Raw genomic sequence first — 8821 nt, 5'->3', positions numbered from 1 at the left:
TTTCTGAAACTAGATCTAGAAATATGACCTTAACCTTAGATACATTTTATTTCTAACATTTTGCTTCAATTATTTTTTGTGTGCACGAGGAAATGGACATTCATAGAAATTTCGAACATGCACGAGACACCATTGAATTGTTGAACTGAAGTACACTACAAAACATGTTACTGAATACAGCAAGTGGAGGACTGTTGAAAGTTTTTAAAAAACATTGTTTGAAAAAAAAGCTGAAATTATATGGAATACCCGTCCTTCTCGTGCATTTATCGAAAAGTAGGCTTGGCTACTGCAACGTTTCAGGACAAAATGATAGGATTCAGCTGAAAAGTAGTTTGAAAAAAGGCTTGTGAGCGTCATTGATAGAAACGCTTGCTACAAGACTTGTTGATGTCAGGGACAGATCTTTGCTATTAAACGATGTATGGATGTATGTATGCATGTATACATACACACACACATACATACATATATACACGCATGCATGCATACGTACATACATACACACACATACATACATACATACATACATACATACATACATACATACGTACATACATACATACATACATACATACATACATACATACATACATACATACATACATACATACATACATACATACATACTGTTATGTAGGTCATTTCCCCCACACTCATCATGACCTGAGTTCAATTAGTCTAGAACATTCTCAAGGTCACTGCCCTTAATGACCTCACAACCTTGAATTCAATTAGTCATGTTTGGAATGTTCTGGAAAGTTGATTAGCTGTGTAAGAGAGATAATTTTAGAACAGTAATTAGCATGTCAATAAAAGTTCTAGATTGTTCTTACATGCCTTTATAAAAAGGGACGTGCTCAGCTTCCAGTCAGACTTTTGGGATCGTGTCTCTTGTGTGTTACTAAACTCCAGCAGTAGTCATTCTCAAGACTTTTCAAGACCTTCACTGCCAACGCTGGATTTATACTGTGGACTTTGTGCATCTTCAAGCCTGCAAGGACTGTTCATTCATCCAACTGACTGTTACAACTCTGAGACTGGAGCTTTGCCGTCCCAGCTGAGATAAGTAGTCTGTACACTTTTAAAGCTTGTACTCTATCCCTGACTTAGCAATTAGTTTTATTTTCGTAATAAATTTTGTTTAAACGTTAACTGCTGAGTTCACCCTTTTGTTCGTTTTCTCTGCACGTAACAAATTGGGGGCTCGTCCGGGATACGAATATTTTGAGCCGTTTGACAACATTTTGACAGCCTTTTCAAAACTACTGTATACTGTGAACTCAGCGAAATTTAATCATGGCGGAATTTAAACCAGAGGAAATGGATGACCTTGATCAGGACACATTTGATTCCCTCAGAAAAGACGACCTCATAACACTGGCCAATTTCCTTAAGGTAGAAGTTAAACGATCTATGCGCAAGCGAGAAATACAGTTCAAGATTGCAAAACATTTAGTTAAATCAGGCCATTTTGAGGAGTCTGCCTTAAAAGATTATGAGCCCGAGTCTACCTCTGAACTCAGAAAATTAGAATTAGAAATGCAGACAAATTTGGAGATCAAGAAACTAGAATTACAAATGAGAGAGAAAGAATTACAAATGGAAGAAAGACAGAGAGAGAAAGATAGGCAGGAAAGATTAGAAATGGAAGAAAGACAGAAAAAGAGGGAATTGGAAATGAAAGAAAAAGAATTGCAAATGGAAGAAAGACAAAGGGAGAAAGAAAGAGAGGAAAAGAAAAGGAAAGAGAATTAGCAGAACACCGACTGCAGTTAGAAATGAGACGTTTAGAGCTTAGAAAGTCAGGAAAATTCTTCCCTTCAGACAATTTTGACATCACTAAGCATTTCAGGTTAGTTCCCCCTTTCCAAGAAAAGGATGTGATAAATATTCCTTCATTTTGAGAAAATTGCTCAGAGTCTGGATTGGCCTAAGGAGTCCTGGTCTATGCTTTTGCAGAGTGCTTTGGTGGGTAAAGCCAGAGAAATTTACATTCAGTTGTCAGTAGAGCAGGCTTCAAATTATGATTCTGTGAAGGAATTAATTCTCAAGGGGTATGAGTTGGTGCCTGAAGCTTACCGTCAGAAATTTAGGGATTGTGAGAAGGTGAAGGATCAAACTTATGTTGAATTTGCTCGAACAAAAGAACAACTGTTTGATCGTTGGTGTTCTTCTGAAAAGGTCAGTCAGAATTATGACAAATTACGACAACTTGTTTTGATTGAGGAATTTAAAAGGTGCATTCGGAGTGACATCAAGACGTTTATCAATGAACAAAAGGCAGATACATTAGAGGTTGCTGCACGTTTGGCCGATGATTATTCATTGACCCACAAATCTTCATTTCTCAGCAAACCATCCCAGTCCTTTTCCTACAGAAACAATGCAGGTAAATTTAACTCCTCCTTTTCATCCAAGAATTTTTCAAAGGAGAGTAGAAAATCAAATGACAACAGTTCACAAAATTCAAGTAACACTCCCACATCATCAGATCCCAAGTCTCAATCTCCTTCTGACAAACAGTTCGGTACACTTTCTTGTAATTATTGTAAGAAAGACGGCCATTTAATGTCAGAGTGTTTCAAATTGAAAAGAAAACGTGAAGGTCAAAGTGGTCAAAGTGGATCTAAGCCAACCGGCTTTATTTCTTCATCAACTCAATTAGAGTCTAATAATGTGTGTAACACATTTTCTGAGGTTAAACCCCTCTCATCCCCAATTAATGAGGTCAAGGTCAATTCTTCTCAATATAGCATTATGGGTATTTTCGAGCCATTTATTCATAATGGTTTTATATCACTTTCTAGTGATTTCTCTTCCGCTACCCCTGTCAAAATTTTAAGAGATACCGGGGCTTCCCAGTCTCTTTTGTTGGCAGATACCCTGCCGTTTTCTGAAAAGTCATTTTCAGGTTCTAAAGTTCTTATTAAGGGGGTAGATTGTAATGACTACATTCCTGTTCCTCTCCATAATGTCTATTTGTCTTCGGACTTTGTTTCTGGACCTGTGACTTTAGGTATTAGGCCTTTTTTGCCTTTGAAGGGATTCACCTTCTTCTTGGAAACGACCTTGCCGGGGACAAGGTCATCACTAATCCACTTGTGACTGATAATCCTAGTTTAGATCAGGATCCAGAGCCAATTGAACAAGAGATACCCGATTTATTTCCTTCATGTGCCATTACTCGAGCCATGTCAAAGAAAACTTCCGAGAATCAAAATACTCTCAAAAATAATGTCACAGATGTTGACTTAAATGACACCTTTCTCAGTCAGGTGTTTGACACGGATCATTCCGTTTTCCCTAGGGGATTTGAAACTTCCAGTAAAACTTCTGCTGACCAAGGTCAGACATTTTCAGATCAAATCTCATTGCAGAACGACACAAAGAAATACATATTTTGTATTTGTTTGACAGGGTAGATGATGACGGTGAATCTTCCGATAGCTCTGTTTCCTATTATACAAAATCTGGTATTCTCATGCGTAAATGGAGACCTCCAGACGTCTTGGTTGATGATGATTGGGCTATAAAACATCAAATTGTGGTTCCAAAGCCCTATCGTGCTGAATATTGCGCCTGGCCCATGAAACGCCCTGGGCTGGTCACTTAGGAGTCAGGAAAACTTATCATAAAATTCTCAGTCACTTTTATTGGCCTAATCTCAGGCAGGATGTAGCACATTTCTGTAAAACTTGTCACACATGTCAAATGGTAGGAAAGCCAAATCAGACCATTCCAAAGGCCCCTTTACAGCCAATTCCTGCATTTCAAGAACCATTTAGTAGGATTCTAATAGACTGTGTTGGGCCCCTACCAAAACAAGATCAGGAAATGAGTACATGTTGACAATAATGTGTACATCAACTCGGTTCCCAGAAGCCATACCACTGAGAAACATAAAGACAAAGACTATAGTGAGAGCTTTAGTTAAATTTTTCACTTTATTTGGCCTCCCTAAATGTGTCCAGTCCGATCAAGGCTCCAACTTTATGTCTGATATTTTTCAACAAGTAATGGATCAGCTAGGCATTAAACAGTATAGGTCATCCGCCTATCATCCAGAAAGTCAGGGTGCTCTTGAGCGATTTCATCAAACTTTGAAAAACATGATTAGGACCTACTGTTTTGACACAGAGAAGCAGTGGGATGAAGGAATTCATTTTCTGCTCTTTGCTGTTAGAGAGTCAATTCAAGAGTCTCTTGGTTTTAGCCCATTTGAGCTTGTATTTGGACATACAGTCCGTGGCCCACTTAAGCTCGTTAAAGAGAAATTCCTGTCTGACGACGATGATTGTCTGAATATTTTGCAATATGTGTCAGATTTTCGTACGAAACTCTCTAAAGCATGTGAATTAGCCAGAGAAAATCTTGAGTCATCTCAGCAGTCAATGAAAACCAAATATGATAAAAGCACCTCAAAACGGAAGTTTGAACCAGGTCAAAAAGTTCTTGTTCTACTTCCAATTCCTGGCAAACCACTCCATGCTCGTTACTTTGGGCCATACCTAATTGATAAGAATTGAGTGATTTAAATTACATCATAATAACACCTGACAGGCGAAAACAAAAACAGCTATGTCACATAAATATGCTTAAGCCATATTTTGATAGGGATAATCCTACTATAACTCAGCCTGTCAGTGCAGTCAGTTCAAACCATTATGAAGATAGTGATACTGAAACTGACTTGAGTGATAATACTCTAAACTCAAAGCTGGGCTCGGTCAAGCTTCAGAACTCAGAAATCCTGGAGAAGCTGGAGTCTACAAAGTTGGCACACCTCCAGCCAGAACAACAACAACAGGTGAAAGAACTGCTCCATGAATATAAACACCTGTTTCAAGATGTTCCAACGAGGACAAACGTCATCTATCACGAGTTGATGTTGGGGACAGTAAGCCTGTAAAACAACATCCATACAGACTGAATCCAACAAAAGCAAAATATCTCCAGGAAGAAGTCAAATACCTGCTGGACAATGACTTTATTGAACCCAGTAAAAGTAACTGGAGTTCGCCGTGCATACTTGTTCCCAAATCAGATCACAGTTATCGCATGTGCACGGACTTTAGGAAGGTCAACACTTTAACAAAGACAGACACTTTCCCAATCCCGAGGATTGATGACTGCATCGACCAAGTGGGAAAAGCCAAGTATGTGACGAAATTTGACCTACTGAAGGGATTTTGGCAAGTCCCTCTGACGGATCGTGCTCGTGAAATATCCGCCTTTGTTACACCAGACGGATTGTTCCAGTACAAGGTGATGCCATTCGGAATGAAGAACTCTCCGGCAGCGTTCCAACGGATGATCAACGACGTCATATCCGGGCTAGACGGATGTGCAGCTTACGTTGACGACGTCGTCCTGTATACTGACACCTGGGAGGAACACATCAAGCTCATGCGGAAGTTCTTTGAGAGACTGAGCAAAGCAATGTTGACTGTCAACCTTGCCAAATCTGAGTTTGGTTGGGCTAGGGTAACTTACCTCGGACATACTGTAGGACAGGGTGAGGTAAAACCTGTTGATGCCAAAATCAGTGCCATTTCAAGTTTTCCCATACCAAACTGCAAACGACAACTGATGCGCTTTCTCGGTATGGCTGGTTACTACAGAAAATTCTGTCCAAATTTCTCCACAATTACTGAGCCTTTGACTAACTTACTTAAAAAGAAAGTAAAGTTTGTTTGGTCAGAGCAATGCCAACAGGCATTTGATACACTTAAAGCCATACTGCAAAGTGCCCCAGTGTTGTCTGCACCAGATTTCACTTTGCCATTCAAATTAGCTGTAGATGCTAGTGATACGGCTGCTGGTGCTGTTTTATTGCAAGAGGATAGTCATGGTATAGATCATCCTGTTTGCTATTTTTCACGCAAATTTAACAAATCCCAGAGAAACTACTCTACAATTGAAAAAGAGTGTTTATCTTTGATATTAGCTTTACAGCATTTTGAAGTTTATGTTACTTCTTCAAATCAGCCAATAGTGGTTTATATTGATCACAACCCTCTTGTTTTTCTGCAGAAATTTAAAGGCAAAAATCAGAGATTGCTAAGATGGAGTTTAATGTTACAGGAGTTTAATCTTGACATTAGACATATCAAAGGCAGAGACAATTTAATTGCAGACTGTCTCTCTCGTATTTAGAAATTATTGTTGTTCACTTTCAAGAAATTTTACTTTAGAGTAAAACAAAATTTGAGTACTTAAATCCTTTTCAAGATTACATTTGTAAAAGAAAGATTTTTCTTTGAAAAATTTTCTTTTTTTGAAGAGGGGGTGTGTTATGTAGGTCATTTCCCCCACACTCATCATGACCTGAGTTCAATTAGTCTAGAACATTCTCAAGGTCACTGCCCTTGATGACCTCACAACCTTGAATTCAATTAGTCATGTTTGGAATGTTCTGGAAAGTTGATTAGCTGTGTAAGAGAGATAATTTTAGAACAGTAATTAGCATGTCAATAAAAGTTCTAGATTGTTCTTACATGCCTTTATAAAAGGGACGTGCACAGCTTCCAGTCAGACTTTGGGATCGTGTCTCTTGTGTGTTACTAAACTCCAGCAGTAGTCATTCTCAAGACTTTTCAAGACCTTCACTGCCAACGCTGGATTTATACTGTGGACTTGTGCATCTTCAAGCCTGCAAGGACTGTTCATTCATCCAACTGACTGTTACAACTCTGAGACTGGAGCTTTGCCGTCCCAGCTGAGATAAGTAGTCTGTACACTTTTAAAGCTTGTACTCTATCCCTGACTTAGCAATTAGTTTTATTTTCGTAATAAATTTTGTTTAAACGTTAACTGCTGAGTTCACCCTTTTGTTCGTTTTCTCTGCACGTAACAATACATACACACATACACACATACATACATACATACATACATACATACATACATACATACATACATACATACATACATACATACATACATACATACATACATACATACATACATACATACATACATACATACATACATACATACATACATACATACATACATACATACATACATACATACATACATACATACATACATACATACATACAACTCAATTAAGTACGATTGTTTCCAAGCTGGGTGAGATATATTGTTTGTTTGTCTGTTTGTTTGTACGTTTTGTGTTATTTCTTCTGATGTCATGCACTTCTCATCGATGGTGAGAAATACCGTGTGAGTTAAGCTTCCATTTATTCGATAATCATACCCACACGTGCCTGCGTCAGACTTGTTTCATTAAGGGAGGGATAGCTTGGAATATTCCGTGGTTAAATAGTTTCACCCCTTGTCGATTACTACCCATGGTAAGCAGTCTTCGATGGAATTGCCATTAAACCATCCTCATTCAATCCTCCTCCACATAATCATTTGTGGATGTTGCTCTGTCAGAAATTTCTCACACCAGAAAGCATAGACAGCGCGTCATCTACCATAAGGCCGTATTAAGAAATACTGGGTGCGAAGCAATCGCGATTTCATCTTAATTCAATTTATATCCCCCTCAATTCACTCGAAACATTTCAAATGTAAACAGATTATTTCGTTTGCGACCTCTAGACAAAATTGATTTTTCCTATTCCTGCTTGCTTTACTATGATAAATAAACATTGCCACAATGTAAGACAAAGTTGCTATCCTTATTAAAGTGAAAGGTAACGTCAATTAAGATTTCATTATAAAAGTTTGCAAGTGCTCCAAACTTTATGTAACTGTGTATGTTCGGCCATGCATGGTGAAGATTGTGCAAGGAACTTGATTGTTTGGTTGTGGCCATAAAATGTTTCACTGAATCTTTAATCTTGTCTGGCTGCAAGCAGTGTAGAGGCTGTGAACTTTAGACCGGTATTTCAGCATGTTTCAAGAATTCACAACACAAACTACTTTCCATATCGAACAAAATTCATGAAAACACGATTTTGTCCCGTTAAGGTAGTTCGCGCCTCGGGGACAGACATTCGGACTCTCAAACTTTTACAATTCTCTTCTGATATACCACATGTGGGGGTTCATTTTAAAGCTCTCAGTGAAAGAAAACTTTTCACCGTCTTAGTTTTTCGAAATCGAAAATTTATTTTTCTCCATAGAGCTAATACAGGGATGGCGGCCATTTTGAATTTCAAATATTGGTAAATGTTGGGTTATTTGTTTCTCTAGTACAAAAATTTGCACGGTCATCCCGATTTTGTTCTTGATTTTGAAAGAGAATTATTGAAAGATTCCTTGAGGAAAGTTAGAGCAAAAGTTTAAGTCTTTAACTTTCGAGGAAAGTGAAAGACTTAAACTTTTGCTCAAACTTTCCTAGATGAATCTTTCAACCATTCTCTTTCAAAATCAAGAATAAAAATCGGGTGTCACATGCAAAGTTTTGTACTAAGGGAAACAACTCAAGATTTACCGATATTTAAATTTCAAAATGGCCGCCATCCCTGTGTTAACTCTATGTCGAAAGATAACATTTTCGAGTTTCAAAAAACCAAGCCTGTGAAAAGCTTCCTTACACCAAGAGCTTTAAACGAATCCCTAAAATTTGTAGATCAGAAGAGAATTGCAAAAGTTTGAGAGTCCAAATTTGTATCCCGATGTGCGTTCTACCTTAACAGTAGTATATTTCTATACAGACTTTGCTGACAAGTGAATTTGTCCGTTTCAGCATGCTGTAGGGAGATTGCAAGAAACTATAGTTGATACATTGAATAGAAATATTGAAAAATGTCAACAGTTGCAGGTTCTGTCAAGGTCTGCTTGTCTTCAGGGGCCAAAGCTAATATGGGCGTGGGTCTCAGGTGGTTTTATTTGTCCATGA

This window comes from Ptychodera flava, chromosome 9 (genome assembly GCF_041260155.1).
Source record: "Ptychodera flava strain L36383 chromosome 9, AS_Pfla_20210202, whole genome shotgun sequence".
NCBI lineage: Eukaryota > Metazoa > Hemichordata > Enteropneusta > Ptychoderidae > Ptychodera > Ptychodera flava.
This window is presented reverse-complemented; position numbering follows the sequence as displayed.